Here is a 21,298-nt window from a genome sequence, read left to right on the forward strand (position 1 = left end):
AAGATATGTTTGAGATTTCAAGTTTATTGGAGCAAGTTTGGAATCTAAACCAACATAGAACCTAAGAAACGCCTAAAGGAAACACCACAAGATTCAAGACTCTTCTAGAACCCTCTAAGGAATTCATTATGAATTTATGACTTTCTAGAACAACTCATACAAGTTATTATGATGGGTTCATATGATTACAAAGGCATGTTACAACTTATGCCTGAAGGATTTGTGAACCATAGAAATTTACAAGATTGAGAACCAAGAACAATATACCACACAAGCTCTATAACTACAAAAGAAAGAAGAATGCTAGCAAGGATAAGGGATCAAGGTCCTCCGTCACATAAACTCAAGAATTCTAGGTAATACTATAATCATGCCAATCATATCATATATTGACGCAATATCTCACGCTCAAAGGTGTGAATGAATATGAAACTATTATTACTCAAAGAGGGTAATACAGGGACAATTGAAATAATAAACTTTTTACTGTGGCCTGTATTTTACTCAGAGCTCCTATCTAAACAAAAATAAATTCTATAAAGAGCTCCTACCGACCTATTTAAACAAAAATAAATCCTATAAATAGCTCCTACAAAAATTCTACTGAAATAAACTATTCCTCCTAATAAGGATGAATGCTTAGCAACTTGACTAATTCCATCTAAAATAAGTTGCACTAATTTTGACAGCCTCCCTCAGTGCAAGCTTATTTTTTAATAACTCCGAGAGACTTACGAAGGGCTTCAAACTTCACTTTGGCAAGTGCCGTAGTGAATATGTCTGCAACTTGCTCATTAGTATGTATTTTCTGCAATTCAACATCCTGCGATAACACTTTCTCTCGAACAAAGTGATAATGAGTTTCAATATGTTTCGAACAAGCATGAAACACCGGATTTTCAGCGAGTTTTATTGCACTTTCATTATCACAATTGATTTGAGTTGGCTGATTGAGAGTAGTCACCATTTCTTGAATAAGCCTTCTGAGCCACACGCATTCTTGAGTAGCCATTGTAGCAGCTACATATTCTGCTTCACAACTTGACAAAGCAACGGTACTTTGCTTCTTACTGCACCATGAAATTGCAGCAGAGCCTGCTGTAAAACAAAAACCTGCTGTGGAGCGTCTGTCGTTCACGTCACCAGCTCAATCAGCATCTACAAAACCACTCAATAAAAATGACTTTGATTACTCATACATTAATCCATAATTTAGAGTGCCCTTAATGTAACAAAGAATCCTTTTTGTTGCAATTAAATGAGTCTCTTGTGGTTGATCCATAAATTGAGACATAACTCCTACTGAAAAGGCAATGTCTGGCTTGTGATAGTTAAGTAGAATAAGCTACCAACAAGTTGACGAAAGAATGTCGCATCTGTTAATGACTTCCCTTCATATCTAGCTAGTTTTAGATTTGGTTCCATAGGCGTAGTTTTTTCTCTTGAATTCTCCATATGAAACCTCTACAATAAACTTGATGCATATCCTTTTTGAGACAGAAAATAACCATCATCACATTTCTTAATTTCTAAACCCAGAAACAATCAGATTCACCTAATCTTTTCATTTCAAAACGAACAGACAAGGCATCTTGAAGACTACTGATTTCAACACTATCATCGCCAGTAATAATCATGTCATCAACATAAAGTAAGAGCATGGTGCATCCAGTTGTTGTTTTCTTAACAAATAAGCTTGGATCAACACATGAAGACTTAAAACCACAAAAATTAAGATATTGAGCAATCTTACCGAACTAAGCACGAGGAGCTTGTTTGAGTCCGTATAATGCCTTCTTAAGTCTACACACGTAATCAGGATATTCCTTAGAGGTAAATCCTTGCGGCTGCTCCATAAAAATATCACGATCCAACTCTCCGTAAAGGAAGGCATTTTTCACATCAAGCTGCCATAATTTCCAGCCTTTACTAGAAGCTAAAGAGATGATTATCCGTAATGTTACCATCCTTGCGACCAGACTAAAAGTCTCGTCATAGTCTCGACCATATTGCTGAGAGAACCCACGAGCAACAAGGCGAGCTTTGTGTCTATCAATTCTACCATCAGCTTTTTTCTTCACCTTGTAAACCCACTTACAAGTAATTAAATCGGCATCATGAGGCTTTGGTACAAGCTCCTAGGTGTCATTTTTTCGGAGTGCTGAAATTTCTTCCATCATTGCATTTTCCCATTCTGAATTTAGCTTCACTGTACAACCTCGGCTCATTTTCACTTGTATCTCCCAGAAAAAAACATGACAAAATAGAAAATTGATTAATGTCAACTACAAAATCAGACAAATGACCGGGTAACTTTTTCTGTCTTTGAGGATTTTTTTCTTGTGGCAACCTCAATATTTGTAGTGGCTTTTCTGTTTTCTTCAGCTTGAATGTCTGTCGTAATTGGAAATTCTTTTCTCCCTAATGTAGAATCGTCAGGAAAAAGTGCAACAGTAGTTGTACTTTTGCTGTTATCTGCATCGTCTCTTTAACTTGAAATTTCATCAAACACCACATCACGAGACACAATAACCATCTTTGTTTCCAAATCTATACACCTCCAACCCTTTCGATGAGTATCATAGCCAACAAAAATGCATTTTTTGGCCTTTGGGTCAAGTTTAGTTCGATTATGTTTCAGTACATGAATGTAACAAATAGACCCAAAAATACGAAAATAACTCACATTGGGTTTACGATGATAAATCAGCTCAAATGGTGATGATTTTGTCCTCGGCCATGGAGGTAGCCGATTTACAACATGGCAAGCTATTTGAAAAGCTGACGCCCATAACTCTCTTGGAAGACTCCTTGCATGCAGCCAAGACAAGCAAATTGATGTAAGATGAGCTAATTTTCGCTCAGCCACCCCATTTTGTTGCGGGGTTTCTGGACAAGTCAATTGACGCTGAATCCCATGCTTACAGTATTCCATAAAATCATTTGAAAGATATTCCCCACCATTATCAGTGCGCAAGCACTTGATTTTCAATTCAAATTCTTTTTCTACATCATGCTTAAACTGAATACATTTTGAAAAAGCTTCACTTTTGTGTTCCAAGAAGTATACCCAACTGAAGCGAGAGAAATCATCCACAAACACCATCACGTAACGAAAGCCGGAATAACTTGCTGTTCGCGTCGGTCCCAAAAGATCAGAATGAATCAACTTTAATACTGTTGAAGCTCTACTCTTTGAGCTTGTGAAAGGAAGACGATAAGACTTATCATATTGGCAGCCTGGACAAATCTCATCATGCTGAATATCCTTAAAGATAGGGACACCATCAAGAAGTTGTTTTGTGGATATTTTCTGCAACAACTAAAAACCCACATGACCCAAATGAGCATGCCAAAGAGTTGAGCTTGCATTATGACCAACTTTCTTGATATATTCATCACTAGCTGATAAAACATACAAAGATTCTTTTCTTTTTCCACAGAACATGATATCAACAGCAACATGTTTCACATTAGATAATATTTGAACATCTTTAGGACCAAAAAGAACATACCTTCCTGAATCTGTTATTTGTGATACAGAAGCAAGGTTTTTTTTCAAACCCGGAACATGATAAGCCAATCATCCTTATCAGGAGGAGTTACAAGGTTAGGTGGGTTCTCAACTTTGGCCTCTTGTGAAGAAGGAGGAGGGTGGTCTGCTGGTTTTGATATAGTAGGCCACTCTCCTAGCTCAGCAAGAATTTTATCCAAATCATCTTCTTCTTGAGCCGTCCTTCCACTCTTCTTCTTTTTCTTTTTATTTGTTGAAGTTTCTGCCACCCTTATACCTTTATCTCTAAAATTTTGAGTCAATGCCTTGGTAGTTTTTGTTGTCTCTCCATCTTACATTTCTTTTTCTACCTCTTTATCTGATACATCGAGGCCCTTGCTTTCCTTGCACTCGTCATCCAACTGAACTATGGATTCTAACGAGTTCTTGTCATCCATCTCATTACCTTGTTCTCTTTCACCAACCAAACTGTCTTCCAATTTGTCACCTTCGTCAGCCACAACGTCACGCTCATCCTTAGTACAATTCCCCAAATCAATCGATACATCCCGATTTTTTGATAAACCAGCATCATCCCTGCAAGCTTCTCTCTCTTTAGCCACATCCATGCTCTTATCCAACAACTCAGCCTCTACCACAACACTGCCTTTCTGAACTTGGTCTAGATTCTCACTTTCAGCAGCGCCCTCAGAAGCTTCTCGGTCGGCCTGTAAGTCTAGCAAATTGGTAGTTTGATCTAAATCTTCGGAGATGAGAAAAACGTCAGCCTCAGAGGAAAGGAAAGGACCGTCAAGATCGCCAAAGGTTAGCTCGAAATCATCATTTTCGTCGAATTCCAAATTCAAGGCCGTGAAATAAACAGAAGGGTCACCAGGGGCAGCAGAATTGGCATTGGAGTAAAAAAAAGAGTGCAGAGGCAAAATTTGGAGAGAATCAAATTCAGAAGCGTAAGTAGTGGAATTAGAATTTTGATCACCTGTAGAGACATCATCTTGATATACGGCTGAAGTCACGTTTGTTGACTGATCAAGAACCTCAGTGGTTAAGCAATATTCCCAAATTGAATCTGAAGAATTCTTACTTTCATGTACAACATTTGCTTCTGATTCCTGGATTTTGACTCGGCAATTCGGCTTAATATGGCCTGACTTTCTGCAACGATCATACACCACTTTCGGCTGACAATCTCGTTTAAAGTGGCCTGATTTTCCACCACACCTGTAACAAGCTTTAAATGGCTTCTTTGACAACTCCTTACTTCTAAATTGTTTCCCATTGGTTGATGAAGGCTTTGAATGATAATTTTGTCTTCTTTGATCTTTGACATGCAACGCATCTTCTGACTTTGGGGAAAACTCGTTGCTGGTCATTTGTTTAATCAAGGCTTCCTTATTGGAAAGAAGATTCTCCAGTTCAATTACTGTAGGCTGATTTGCCCACCCTTGTATTGAGGAAACAAAGGGCATAAACTCTTTCCGTAATCTACGAATAAGATAACGCCGTAATCGAGCCTTATTCACTAGCTCCTCAGCATCTAATTCTAAAATTTTAGAACATAGATTTTTCACTTTCAAGAAATATTCTTCAATAGAAGAATTACTTTTGAGTCACCACAGCCAGTTCATTCTCTAGAAATTGCAATCGAGCGATATTTTTCTTAGTGAACAACTTTTGAAGTGTATCCCATACTTGCTTCGGTGACTTTAAATCACGAACATGATCAATATACTCCTTGCTAATCAAGGTTCGCAAGGTAAATAAGGCTTTTCCACATTTGATCTTCCATTGTTGGCGTAATTTTGCATTCTGCGAGGTATCTGCTGGAATTTCTGTGTCATCACCTTCAATTAAATCCCACAAATCTTGTCCTTGTAGATAAGCTTCCATGCATAACTTCCAATAACTATAGTTATTACCAACCAGCTTTTCCATAGCTATACCCATAGAAGTACTTTCACCATTCATCTTGTTGAGTAATAATATCAAACCGTACCAACCTGGCTTTGATACCAATTGACGCAATATCTCACGCTCAAAGGTGTGAATGAATATGAAACTATTATTACTCAAAGAGGTAATACAGGGAGAATTGAAATAATAAACTATTTACTGTGGCATGTATTTTACTCTGGGCTCCTATTTAAACAAAAATAAATCCTATAAATAGCTCTACAAAAACTAAATAAATTATTCCTCTTGATAAGATGAATGCTTAACAACTTGACTAATTCTATATAAAATAAGTTGCACTAAATTTGACATATATCTCATCATGTCAAACATGTGTCATATCATAAACATATCGTATTATACTATGCACATAACATTTCATATATCATGTCATAACATGCATCATATCGTCAAGCATATTACATTATAACATATATCATAGCATTCACATATCATATTGTAAACAATATCATTTAATAATTTTTCACATAAAAACAAGCGTATGACACGTGCAAAGTCACAGGGCACGTGTCATCATACAACATACAAGTTCTAACTGAACCAATAGTAAAGCCACTTACTTAGTTGGCCTTAGCCGGCGTTCTCTCTAAACTAATTACTTAAGTTCGTCCTTCAAATTTAATTCCAAGGGTTGCTGAAATTTTTCTGGTTGAACAATTGCTCAATTCTCTTAACAACTCTAATTCCATAATCCAATTCATCATTTTGAGCCTCTTACCTCGTTTTTTTAAAGATTTGGACGATCTAAAAGTCCAAACTTGCTCTTCTCATCATTTTGAGTAATTTTTATGAAGGGATTGTGATAGGAAAGGGACCCTAATGGGGGTGGATCAGGAGACTCCGATTTATATTTTTTTCTAAACTATTTCTCTCCCTCCTCCCTTGCCTTTTCTTTCCTTTTTCTGCCTTCTTTCTCTTTCTTCTTTACTAACCCTCTTTAGTCCATTTTGGCCGAAATTACCAAAATAATTATAGGATGTTGATTTTGACTCCGACAGCTCAGTTCTTGAGTTTGGATGGGTCTCTTTTCGAACTAAAGGTTGTCAAATTCACAAATGTTGTTTGGAACCACAATTTTTGTCAAATTCAATCTTGCCACCTCAAGCGATCTTAGCCTTTGGGTGGCTTAGTGGCAGTCCTTATAGGCGAACGAGTCAGTGTCTAACTATACACCTTGTGTCATGGATGGCCTTTAATATGAAGGAACCTCAAGTCTGTAATTTAGATTCATGCATCCATTTTCATCCATTTTGTATGTTAATGATAATTTCCTAGTTCGCACACCATTGGCCCTTTTGCCCCTTTCTTTGTTGGCGAGCATACTCTGAAAGCTCTCTATGTTGGACACCCATTAGAAGTATAGCCTTCACGGCAAAACATAATAGTCGTTCTCATGCCTAGTAGTGTACACGTCCTTACCATCATGAAGAAATAGGGGTATCCCCCAATACATGAGCACACATTAATGCATGAGGTCCCATCATTTTTTCATTTTTCATCATTATTAAATATAACATCAGCTATCATTTTATCCGTATCATACCATTTCTCATATCAGTTATCATAACATTCATGCGTCTACCGGAGTTATATTTCATGTTACTTCTCACTTTTCATGTCATCCATATCATGTTATACATGCAATTCACAAGACATGAACTAAATGACATCGATTATACAATATATTTCAATGAAAATGTGAAGAAAATGCGGTTGAAATTATCAAAAAGATATTTCAATTCATGTCTCATTGAAGAAGAATGAAGTTTCATGGTTATAAATTTTTGGGTGAATTACAATTTAGAGTAATTTAGAGTTAATGTATTTCATTAATATATGTTAAGACTTTTTATTTAATTTACATCATGGTTAATTATGACCGTAAAGTATGAATGTTTACCACTCTTGGAATGTCTTTAATAGTTTCATTTTGAGGTTATGTAAAACCATGTATGTTGTATTTATAAGAAGACTTGGAAAACGTAGCAAAAGAAACATTTGTGCTCCAATGACTAAGTCTTTTATGTAGTTTAGGTTGCAGGTAAAATTATTCAAGCTCGACATGATCAATCTTGCTTGTGGAGTGATTTGAATCTCGAATAAATGTTCTTGCCCTGAGATATTTGATCAACAAGAATCATTTAAGCTAGACATGATCGATCTTTCTTGTGGAGTGATTCGAATCTCAAACAAGTGTTCTTGCTTTGAGATATTCGATCGACAAGGTAATCGGAATCTTGCTTCCCTTGTAGTGATTTCCTTATCAGTTTTCATGTTTTCAAGTTCATATCGTGCATATCATACGGTAAATATCATAATAGTCACATAATGCAATCCGAGCATATTATAACACATAACATCACAAATCATACCAATTCATCCAAAGACAACGTAGCGTTCACATTGCATAACATTCACATATTAATCCATAACGGCTTAAATATATAATTTATGACACGTATAAAACCACGGGCCCGTGCAAACATACAACATACATTTTATAACCTAACGACGATAGGTCCACTTACTTGGATGGCCTTAGCTGGCGTACTCCCTAATTAATTTAACAAAAGCTCCCGCTCCTCAAAAGTATTCCATGTTATCACCGATTGACGGTTTCTTTTGGATCATTCATCGTTTTTTTTAGTATTTCACAATAATAATCATAAATCCCACTTGAAAGTGAAATACGACATTAAAACGACCTTATTTATTATAATTGAGGTCGAAAACAGGTCTGAGAGGGTCGAAACGGTGCACATAGGTAAAAGGAGGATTCCCATGCCGAGAAGCCGCGCCGGAGTGGAGAGGTTTTTTGCATCAGACGGTGAAACGTGGCGCAACAAGGAGCTGCCGCGTGTGCAGACTGAGTTTGGGTCAAGGCACGGGTCGCAGGCGGGTCGATCGCGGGTTGCAGACGGTTCGCAGGTTCTGGGCTGGGTTGGATATGGGCCGCGGGGTTCAGTGTCAGTGGGCTACAGGGAACTCGGGCTGAAGGTAGTAGATCGGGTTGCAGAGGATTGGGTCGCGGGTTGTTCCGACCCGGATCCGAGTTCGTGGGTATCGTCTCCCTCGCCCGTTTTTCCCGACGGTTCCTCTGTTTCTCTCTCTGCAAGCCGACGATGGTTTCCGGTGGTTTTTTGCCTGCTTAGGCTCGGTTATGACGTGTTTCCCACCCTGGCGATGTCACCGGTTTAGTTGGAGGCTCAACGACGCAGATCTGTGCCGTTTCCTCAGCCTCTGAACTTCTGGATCTCGCCGGTGTTTCTCTGTCTCTCTCTTTCGCAGGTCGCTGGAGTGTGGGTGGCGTTTGAGGAGGGGTTCGTTGTGATCCGTGGGCGTCGCGGGTGGGAACGAAGAAGAAGGAAAGTTCCCCCCCTAAAACAAAACATATTTATTATTTTTTATATTTTTTAAAATTTTGAGGTATTATCATAATGAATACAAAGTTCATCAATGCCAAGAAAAAAAAAACAATAGAATTTTAAAAATAATAGAAAAAAAGATGATGATACCACCATTATACACATGAATTATACACAAATGTTTCCACCCATATGTATGAATATATACCACAAATTCCCCTCTTTTTTCAGTAAAAAAATTCTTGTTAAATGGTTACAAGACACCATTTTCCCCTGTTTTACAAACAAACCCTCTTCCTATGTTCACTAGAATTCTTCTTTTTCCGGTTGGGCGTGGAGGCTGCTGGGTCCTTGATTACACAGACCTGGCTGTTGCAGACGTATTGTTTGGTTTGTTCATGATCAGAGAAACAGCGGAAGAAGGTTGAGAAGAAAGGCATGTTTTTGTATGTATATTCTGTGCAATGAAAACAACTTAAATTGGGAAAAACAAAGATTGAATTTGAGTGTGTAAAAACAAAGATGCTTACTTTCCAATTCCTCTGTGTTCTTCCACAATCCATTGTTTCTTCAGCCAACAAATAACGTGTTGGACCAGCTAACGCGAGGTATTTAATTTTATTTATTTCCCTTGATTTCTAATTTTGTGTTTTCTTTTTTTCTATTAATGTTCAAATGGGGAAGACGCAATTATTATTAAATTAACCAAAGGATGAATCCACGAAGGTTCTAAGGATAAAATACTAAAAAAATAAATGGGTGGATGGCTATAAACTTTTAAGGGAGGTGGGTCAACAATATTTCACCCTCATTATGTCCCTAATGTGGCCATCCAATTTTTTCAATCACAGTTAACTACCTGCCAGTTATGACATTTCAAACTAATTCGATTGAAGTTTTTTTTTAAAAAAAAAAGAAAATTGGAAATGTCTAAGAAATACTCCGTAAGTGACCCCCGATCGAGGTTAAATGCAAACACGTACAATTCATGAGTGGGACTTATCATAACAGTCTATTTTCCTACAACAACTATCCTAACAAGCAACTTGGATGTGTACTTAATTTCCCTAGACACAGTCCACATCTACAAGTATTGATGCACCAGTTGGTTCGCACACCTCCTGAGCTCCTTTTTGGTCGGGCAATCATTCTCTTGTAACTGTTGATGCTGGACACCCGTTAAGAATTGCGACCGCCATGGCAGCATTATGACAAAACATAATGATAGTTCCCATGCCTCGTAGTGTACGCGTCCGTACTATCGTGGGAGTCGTTTCGGTTGTATGCCACGAGGTCTCTATGGACAAGGGGACAAGTGAATCATCGCTTTTGGGCGCAGGTAGCCCTCTACCATAACCCGATGCATGAGCACACAATAATGCATGAGGTTCTAATATATTTTCATTTTCATTCTCATTTAATAAAACTCCTCTAATAGCCAAAATAATAATAATAATAATAATAATAAACAATTAAATAAATTAAAAAAAAGGAAGTTTACTAAAAAAAACCATCTTTACCCACCTCTCCACTAATCCTTCCTCCCTTCTCCATTTATCTCTCTTCAACTGACCATACCAGAAGATCACTTCATGCAAAAAGAAAACGGAAAAACAAAAAAAGGTCAGATCTGATAAAAAAAAAACAAAATGGCTTCATAGCTAAAGGCAGATTTAAGTGAAGAGAGATGTTGTCCTTGAGTATATATTAAATCATTCTTTTTCTTTTATTCTAATTTCATTTTCAAGAAATCACAACCAAATTGTTTCAATTATTTAACTTATTTCAATCATTTTATACAAATTCTAGTAAATTAGTAGCTATATAGATCGATTAAATTAAAAATCAAGAACATTGTGAATATCTATGAACACAATTAAACCGTTTAATAGAATAGAAAAGAAAAAAAAAAGGTAAACTATAGGAAGAAATAAAATAACTTTAATAGAATAGAAAAGAAAAAAAAGGGAAAATATAGGAAGAAATAAAATAAAAGGGAAAATGTGGAAGTAAGAATTGGTTAAAAGAAAAAATGGAAAATTTACACAATTAAAATAAATACAGTGAATATAGTGAATTTAAAGAATACATAGATGAAATTTAACAGATTAAATGGTGAACGTAACTAAAATTAATAAAAAGGAAGTTAAGGAAAAAGAGAAAATTTAATAGAGGAAAAAAAAGGAAGTTAAGGAAAAAGAGAAAATTTAATAGAGGAAAATGGAAGATTCAGTGACCATTAAAAGATAAGATGGGAGAAACTCCATCAAATTCTTTCGAGTAACAATATTTCTCTAAAACAGTAATAATAAAAAATAAGATATTTAAAGAAAATAGAATTAGATACATATAACCCTCCAAGACTCTACCCTCCGAGTCTCTAATGCTCACATGTAGTCTAACACATGGACCATTGTAAAATTTAGAGAAGTGATTGAAATTGATGTCCTGGTTCATATAGGTTGACTTGAATACAAAGGACAATCTATAATGCTCACATGTAGTCTAACACATGGACCATGGTAAAATTTAGAGAATTGAAATTAAAATGGATGTCATGGTTCATATAAGTTGACTTGAATACGAAGGACAAAATTGAACTTTCTTGAGGATAAATTGGTGACACCAGCTTAAGCTAATAAGGTAAGTGATCTTACTATTGGCATGGTTATATTTGATGTTGACACGTGCCCCGTGGTTCTACACGTGTCATATATATTGATAGGTGTGAATTGTTTGTGAATCGATATGCTTATAATATGTTATCTATATGTTATGATATGTGCATTGTATGATAATACTTACGGTACGATGTGTTTAATGATATGTTTGAGATTGGATACGAGAAGGATGCAACTAAACGTAAGGCAACGATAGAAGTAAAATATGTTCATGGAACGTTAGGGTTGAGGTTCGTACTGAAGTTCTATGGATATGAGAGATTGATAAAAACGATATGGTTAGGATCGATTGATAAAAGAATACGATTAGGTTATGGGTAGAAAGGGATAAGATTATGATAGATTGATAGAACAATAGCGTTAAGATACGTCCCTATAACAATATGACTAAGGTACATTCATGTAACGATATGACTGTTATATGAATAAGAATGTTAAGGCTATGGTAAATTAGGAAACGATATGACCCTGAAGTGTTTACGATATGATATGATTATGATATGATATGTAAATGACAGATATGTATATGATATGATATGAAGTATATTACAGTACGAGATATGTGATAAATTAACATGTATATGATATGATATATTGTGATGCGATATGTTATGGTATGAGATGTATATGGGGAGATGTTATGTTAAAAACATAAAATGTTATGTTATGTCTCTTAAATTGTATGTATACAACATGATATGTATGACATGAAATATAACCCGTTAGAGTTGTGTATGATATGAGAACTAAAAAATGAGAAATGATACGATATGGATGATAAACGACATGTGAAATGATATAAAAAACGATATGATATGTACGGAACGCTAGCGGGGTTGTATTAAATGATAATGAAAATGGAAAAATATTGGGACCTCATGCATTATGTGTGCTTATGCATTGGGGGATACCCCTATTCTATCATGAGAGTATGAACGCGTACACCACTATACAGGTGAAGTATCATTATGTTTTACATGCCGTGACGGTTACTAATCCTAATGGGTGTCTGGCATAAGGAGCTACTAGACTAGGCTTGATCGATAAGAAAATGGGCCTAGCGATGTGCGAACTATCTGGTGATTCCATGCTCGCACATATGGGCTGTGTGTAGAGTATAGGTACACATCCAAGCTACCCATTAGGATAGTGTCGTAGGAAAAAAGACTGATATGATAGGTCCTGTCATTGCATTCACATGTTATTACATTTAACCCTCAATAGTGGGGTCACTTAGTGACTATTTTTTTAAATACTCAAGCCATGTGCTAGTTCTATTTCAGGTTAAGGTAAGACATTCCTGTACGGTTGACGACGACATCGCAACTTGAGACCATGACACATGCACAAGGTAGTCGTATTTATTTTCTTAGACTTAGGCTAGAATAGGATGTTTTTAATTTAAATGTTTATTTATTTTATTTAGTCTTTTGTTGTGTCATTTTTAATGGTGTTTTTGAAACACCTAAGTCCATGGTTGTGTTTTAAGATGAAGGTGACGTTTTATGAAAGTTTAAATGAAGTATTTTCGCATTCAATGTTCATGATATGTATACAGTGGCGACCTTAAATTAAGTAGAAAATTTTGGGTTGTTACAACTCCGTTAGCGTCTTCCTTCATATCATATCATTTGTAATATCATTTGCTATATCGTTTATCATATCTTTCATGCGTATGTCGGAGTTGGATTTCATGCTAATTCATTATTTTTCATGTCAATCATATCATATCATTCATATTGCACATATATCATATCATAACGTTTTTCATGCTTTCAGACATAACAATCCACATCATGCACATATCATTCCACATATCATAACAATCACATAACATATTTCGAGCATGTCTTCACCATATCATATCATAAACATATTAATACATCAAATACAACATAACAATCACATCTCAAAACATATACATATCGTTTCATAATAGTTTGCATATCCCGGCATATGACATGTGTGAAGCCATGGGCACGTGTCATCATAGAACACACAATCATAATCAAACGACGGTAGAATCACTTACTTGGTTGACCTAAGCCAAAGCTACTAGACCCCTTGATGCTAGCTTAAGATTGCTCTCTCAAATTTAATTCTGACCTAGGAGTCCAGCATCATAAATTAGAATTTTACCATGGGAACTGGCTCATCTAGTTTTGCTTAAAATAGTTTAAACTTACTCCAAATTATTTAAACTACCTGACCCTAGTTTTGCATAAAATAATTTAAACTAGTAAGCTAATTATGCATAAATACTCTAAACTTGACTCCAAAAATCTAAATAGCTAGAGGTAGTCATACTAACCTTATACGAAGAATTGAAACTAGGAAGAAATGGTCCAAGCATATTAGATCCAAGTCGGATAAGCCAAAATATTGGCCTTTAGCCGTCAGAAAGTATATTCTACGATTGGTTTCAAACAGTTCAAGTGAGATGCTAAAATGAAGTGAGGAACCACTCCCTTTAGAAGCCAACCCCACTTCTCAACTTGAAAGCAAGGTGGGACAATTTTTTTTTTCTTACAAAATTTTGGTTATTACAAAATAAGTTTTCAACAACTCTCTAAAGCATTTTTTAAAATCTTCAATATTAACACTGGCCTCCACATTAGAAGTCATCAACCGTGCATCTGTTCCTTCTCTTCACCTAAAAACTGTTAATGAAAGGATGAAAATTAAAAAAAATACTTTTGATGTGACTCCATTTTTTAGGTCGGAAAATGCATATACATGAAACATCATTTCTTTTTTGAGTAGGGTTGAATGCATAGAATTTCTCTACATGGTCCATGCAGTTGCACTTAGGCCCACTAGTAGGCTCATTAGTGTACCTCCTTGGCCTAACTATAGGTGAGCGACCAACTTTTAGAGGTACAAATCAATAACTGCTACGTACACTCTAGAATAAAAAGGGTGGTAAAAAAATTCCCTTTTTAAAACAAGTGACACAAAGAAGTAAATTTGGAAAGCAAATATAACATTCAAATATACATAGAACCTATAAAAATGAATCTGCTAGAGTTTAAGGTGGTAGATCAGCCGACATGAACCATGAGACATCAATCATACAACTCTTGAAATGCCTTTAATAATTTCATTTTGAGGCTATAAAGCCATGTATGTTGTATTTATAAGTAGACTTAGAAAATATAGAAAAAGGAGCATTTGTGCTCTATTTAACCAATGGCTAAGTTCCTTTGCAATTCTATGTAGTTTAGGTTGCATGTAGAATCATTCAAGCTCGACGTGATCAATCTTGCTTGTTGAGTGATTCGAATCTCAAACAAATGTTCTTGCATTGAGATATTTGATCAACAAGAATCATTCAAGCTAGATATGATCAATCTTGCTTGTGGAGTGATTCGAATCTCAAACAATGTTCTTGCCTTGTGATATTCGATCAATAAGGTAATCCGAATTTTACTTCCCTTGTAGTGATTCCTTACTATATCATCAGCCTTGTCTACAATCTCCGTGTTTAACCCATTAAGAAACTGTGCCATGAGAGTCTCCATGTCCTCATCGAGATCAAGTCGATCCATCAATGTATCCATTTCCTTCTAATAATCCTCCACAGACTTACGTCCTTGTTTCAAGGCTTGAAGCTTTTGCGCCATGTCCTGTTTAAAATATTGTGGAACAAAATACTTCCTCATAAACTCTTTGAACTTGTACCATGAATCAATTGGTGCTTCAAGATTACTTCTCCTACTTGACATCAATTTATCCCACCAAATTTGAGTATATTGTTTGAATTGAGCAATGCATAACAGTACCTTCTTTTTATCACTAAAATTATGACAGTTGAACACCGACTCCACCGTTTTCTCCCATTCAAGGTACTCCTCTAGATCGGTTTTCCATAAAACTTGAGAAGTTTTAATTTGATGCTCCCCACGTTATGATCAATTCTAGGTAAGGAACTCATTGTTGAAAATTATGATGCCTTCTTCCACAGCCTCTCCCTCGCATCAAGGCACGACCAATCGCATGTGAATTATCCTCTTGTTAATCAGAACTGTCTCCCTCATATTGATCGGTGTGTTGTGCAGGTGGTGGAATCTTCTCTCGAGCTTGAATTTGAATCTCTAATCTTCTTATTCGATATGTCAACTCCTCTATTCCTCGAATTAGTCTTTCCATGGTTTGTTGTTTTGCTTCTTTCAATCGTCTATCAGTAAAGTTAGGATTGTCTTCTGGATTTTCCATGCTACAAAAGAAAGTTGAAAAGAGAGAGAGGAAAAAAAAAAAAGGACCTCACAAGCACTCCCACACGTGTGTTCACTCTCGTTAATGTAGTTCAATTGTGTTTAGCACTGAACACTCAAATCAATGTATCACTCCCTTGCAAATTCACCCTCACAATTGAGCACATACAAATCACACTCCAAAATAAATTGGGATATGAGGCAAGCTATGTTATAGAGTTAAGTGCAATTCAAAGTGAATAGACAGCACACTCGACACACAAAACAAAGGTATTAAAGGAACAGTCCAAATAACAACAACAACAAAAAAAAGAGTTAAAGAAGTAAGGTGAAAAAGAGCATTTAATTTAATCACAGTAACACATCAAAGTTACATATAACACTAAGAAAAAAAAAACATTTAACGTCAATAAACATTCTTTCTTTAATTGATTGTCAAAAATCCAATTAGCATCAAGAAAATTGATGTAGAAGATTTTAAGGAAAAACAAGGTATTTGATAAGATCCCAGATCTAACTTCATAGAATATGTCAACATGAACTAAAAATGAGGAAGAAAGTTTTTTTTTTGTTGGGTTTCTATTTTTGGGAGGGACGTACACTTTGATCGGCTATATTTGTTTGAAATATGGGTCGAAATTGTAGAATTTGACTCAGTTTTTTCACTTGTATGCTCCAGGTAAAGACCGGAGACTTTTTTTTTTTTTTTTTCAATTTAAAAACATAATTAAACATAAGTTTCTTTTACATACATATAGGCTAGTTCAAAAACACAAAATAAGAAGGGGACACAAAATATAGTTAATTAAAGACAAGGTTGATCCATGGCCCTCGCTCCCATCTACGACCAGCTCCTAGTTAACTGAAAAAATGATAAACATGGAGTGAGTAAAACGCAGTAAGTAGCCTACTTGTAGGCTCTTAATCATGACCTTGAGCTAGGATACGACTTCTTGTCTCGTTTTCAGGAACTATACTTTAGGGGTCAACATATCATGCATCGTATTTTAGTCCTGATAACTTTTCAAGAGTAACCCTTACTTCTCTCCCCATGAGTGCAAGGTGGTGTCGTCATAATCATGGCATCCTGCTAGCAAATCGTGATGCAAGGCATCACATTTAGGTGAGAGGAATAATAGATCCATCATGGCATCCTGCTCATGGTACATATAGCAAAGCATCCAACCTAAAGAGGAATATGGACCTCATGGTACTTCGTGGTGGGAGATAATGGTTACTTTGGGCATGGATCCTAGCGACTTGTTAAGCATGTTTGTATTAACCTAGGTGTTTTCTTGGATTCTTGGCGATCCTAGGTTTTATGCATAATGTCTTGGGTCAAGCTTGGAACTTAAGAGTTCTTCTTAGGCATAGTCCAACATGATCTTGTGTACGTAGAATCTTGTTAGTGACCAAGGGTACATGTGGAGAATTGTAACGCTAAAAAAAAACAATCAAAGTCAAAGGAGCAAAAGGGGCATTTTTCTCCTCTGCCCATTATAGGGGTCTTGAGGATCCTCGAGAGAGTACCTGCAAAAGAGAAAAGTGTGGGAAAGAAAGTTGAGAGAAAACTTGAGAGGGAAAAGTAAATCGTCGGAGTCCTCATCGGAGAATCACCAACAAAATTCATCCTCTACTGGGACTTACACTCTAGAGCTACTTCTTGGAGAGAAGAAAGACTCGTGTTGTTGAGGTTCCAGCTTCCGTCAAGATCCGAGAGAAATCTGCAAGGTAAGATCTAAAAAATTACTCTTCATATCTGAGATCTTCATTTGGGAATAGTGTGTTAAAGTTTACTATCTTCATCTAGGGAAGATCCACCACTCATTTTGTGAGGAAATCAGACGAAACGTTGAGATCTGAGAATCTTTCCAAGAATGGTAAAAATGTTATTGAACCTCTTTCCGATGCTAATAACTCATCGTATGATTAAGTAAAAATTAAGAAAAAAATATTGGCACGTAGGTTGTACTATGATCTAAAACTTTGTTGAAGAAGTCATTACGGTTTGGATTAAGAATCGAGAGATAGAAAAATGAGAAAAACGTCGGAAAACTAATCGAAAACCTCGTTTTTCTGCTAGGAGGAGAGAAGGCGACGGTGCGCCATGTGTCAACCGGCAAGAGGTTTGCGTGCGCCAATAACCACCAGACACACGTCCAATGTCGCCTGGGGAGACGCGACTCCAACCTTCCGACGACACGTGTCCGCGGCCAGGCAACCCGACCCACATTCCTCAGCTGACCCAGTACCCGCGCGATGAAACGAACCGCGATGACCTGCAGTCCACCCGAACCGGACCGACGACCTGCGGTTGCAGAAAAATGTGTGTGCGTGACACTCACGAGTGGAACCTGCGAGTGAGCTTGTTCCGGCGCGTGGAAGCACATGTAAGTCCATTTTCATCCCGTTCGACTTTTGTTTTCCCTATTTTCCTCCCAAATCCAATCCTAACCTTATTTTATATGAAATAGGATCTAATTGAGGAAAAATTAGTAATTTTTTATATGCTAATTGTGTGGAAATGCTACGTAAGGGCACGCATTATCCAAGTAAGTCACCACACAGAACTTTAGGAAGAAATACTTGTAGGAGTCGCTTGGTTATGCATGCATGCTAGTTTAATTATCTTAGGTGGTAGCCTTCCGTGATTGAATGTAGGTATTTGATTGTTAATAGTAAGGCTGTATTATGTGAAATTTTATGAGAATTATCTGATTATTGTTATTATGTTTTAAGCTTCTGCTTTATATGTATATGATTAATTCATGCTGAAAGGAGGATGGGAACTTGTGAACTCTGCGCTCCGGGATCTTGATGGATGGTTATCGCGCCGTTGAGCATCTATGTTTATTTTGCATGAATTTTGTATGATGATATTGAATGATAGTTGTGTGCACACTCATGTAATTTCCATGACCCACAGGTATGGTAAAGTCTAGGGATTTGTGGTTAGAGTGACAAATCACTAAGGTATAGACCTAACTTTCCCCTAGTAGTGTAACAGACCACCACGAAATACGAACCCTCTCTAGAGTGCCCTTAGGCTACATGTGTGTGATTGGTGTCATAGCTTCGTGGGGGATCAGGGGGTTCCTGATTACAATCCGGCTGCTCTTAGCCGTTTTAGCATGGAAAATGTGTGCCCATGTCATATAGACCATTTAGCTGGATGGGTTAAGGGGGGATAGCTCTCCCCGACCAAGGGGACTGTCATGGGCCTAGGGGGTTGCAGCTTACTTCCTAGGTAAGATACCAGATAGTCTAAGAGCCATATCGAGGTAGCTACTCGTAGGGCACCAGTCATTACACAGGTCGACAAAAGGGAACTCTTAAGGATTTTTAAATGAAAGGACAAAGAACCAAGAAGCCCCAAGGGGCAATTCCAAAGGAGCTAAAACGAAAACTAGATGTCCTAGAGCTAAAGTAGAGTCCGTGGGAGTTTGTTAAGATTAGGATGCGATAAGAATCTACAAGTAGGTGGCTTATTGAGTATAATTTTATACTCATTCTTGCTATATCTTTCTTTCTCAGGTACGTGAGGTGTTGGGTCAAGAGAGGGTGCGTTGAAAGATGTGGATTGTCACAGAGGAAGCGTGTCCCGCAACGTCAATCCGATCTTACTAATTAGTACAATGTGTCCTTCATGTTTTCTTTCCTTGTCTAAAACTAGTCACCTATGTCCTCTTTGTATTGAAATGCTTTTCTTACGAAATAAATGATTGATTTTTGAAATAATGTTTTTCCTTTGAATTTCTTGCTTACACATTACACGTCATAGTCATTGTTAGTCATGACTTGAGGATAATTTTTTTTTGGGTCGTGGCAACTTTGGTATTAGAGCACCAAGACATAGGTCCTGTAGACACTTAGGTTAGAGAGTCGTTTCCTCTGTGACACGTCCCATCAATCACGTGCCGCTCGAGACCAGATAGTCTCATGGATTTGAATTGCTAAATCAAGAGCTAAGTTGTTAAGTAGAGAATTTATCATGACTGTTTCTTGTGCTATAATTGCACATTTTCTAGAGGTTGAGCTTTGAATGAATTGTAACTGCAATTTTCTATTGTGGTAGCTAAATGGCACTAAAGAGATGTGGACCCTATCTCGGGTCTGGACATAGAAGGAGAAGAAGACGAGTCGCTCAAGACACTAATGTCCCGTCACTTGTGGCGGAACAACCTGTATTTGAACCTCAAGAGGAGGTTGATGAAATTCCCCAATGGTTCGAGACTCCTATACCCCGGGCACCAAGATCAGGAATGAGTCAAAAGAGAGCAATGACTCAAGACTTACCCAACGCACACTCTACTGCTCCTTCTCTTGAGGCAGTCCCACCGGTGCCCACCAATAATGTAAAGGTTCCACCTAGCCAGCCAACAACTAACCTCACTTAAGATGTACTACAGACATTTATGTTAACCTCTATGGAAAATCAAGCTCAGATGACTCAGATGATGTAGTCACTCGTCACTAACCAGGCTACAATGCAACAGGTGCAATAGACATTAATGTAACAGACAACAATGCAACAGACAGCATTACGGGGACCAGAGACTTAGGGACTATGACTGTAGGTCTCGTTATCTGAAAGACTTCCTTAGGCCTAACTCGCCTTCCTTTGATGGTGGAAAAATAGATCTCGTCGCAGCAAAAAACTGGCTCGAGGCTATGGAAACAGTCTTCTTTTACATGAACTATCTGCTAGAATATCAGATTCATTGCGAAACTTATATGTTGAAGGGAGAGGCTCATTTTTGGTGGAAAGGTGCTCAAAAAATTATTGCACCGCTTGGAGAGTCTATTTCTTGGTGTCAGTTCAAAGAGGCCTACCTCTGCAAATACTATCCAGTCACTGCTAGGATGAAGTTGCAGGCAGCGTTCCATGAACTTAAGCAGGGTGACCAATATGTGGAGGATTATGATTTAGAATTCAATAGTTGGAAAAATTCTCTCCTATATATGTCAGCACTAAAGAGCTTGAGGCTGAACATTTTATTGTCGGTCTAAGGGAGAACATTAGAGGTTATGTGGCATCTCAGGCATCCACAGATTATACAGCAGCCCTCAAAATGACGACCCTCATTGACGCGCCTCATATCGACAAATTACAGTCAGGGTCAGCCCAAAAATCCCACATAGCTGTTCAGGGGAAAAAGATAGACTGAAACTATCTTAGGACTGGCAGACCGCTGTTCAGGGGAAAAAGATAGACCAAAACTATTCCAAGACAGGCTGACCACCCCATGGTGGCACTACCAATCGCGGAAGGGCCCTAACATAGAACAAGACTAATTGCCCTCAGTGTCAGCGCCCTCACAAGGGGGAGTGTCGTGTTGGAACTAAGGCATGTTTCAGTTGCGGCTAAATAGGGACTTCGCAACAAACTGTCCTCAGATGAGAGATTAGAACACTAATCGATCTGTAATACAATCAAAGAGGCCGGGGTGCCCAACAGCAGTAAGTCCATTTGATATAACCATGATTAGTAAGTCGATCATTCACAAATTGTTCGGAACTAGAGCCGGGTCAATTTACATTTTACCCCGGAAG

This window comes from Cucurbita moschata, unplaced genomic scaffold (genome assembly GCF_002738365.1).
Source record: "Cucurbita moschata cultivar Rifu unplaced genomic scaffold, Cmos_1.0 Cmo_Scf00056, whole genome shotgun sequence".
Lineage (NCBI taxonomy): Eukaryota > Viridiplantae > Streptophyta > Magnoliopsida > Cucurbitales > Cucurbitaceae > Cucurbita > Cucurbita moschata.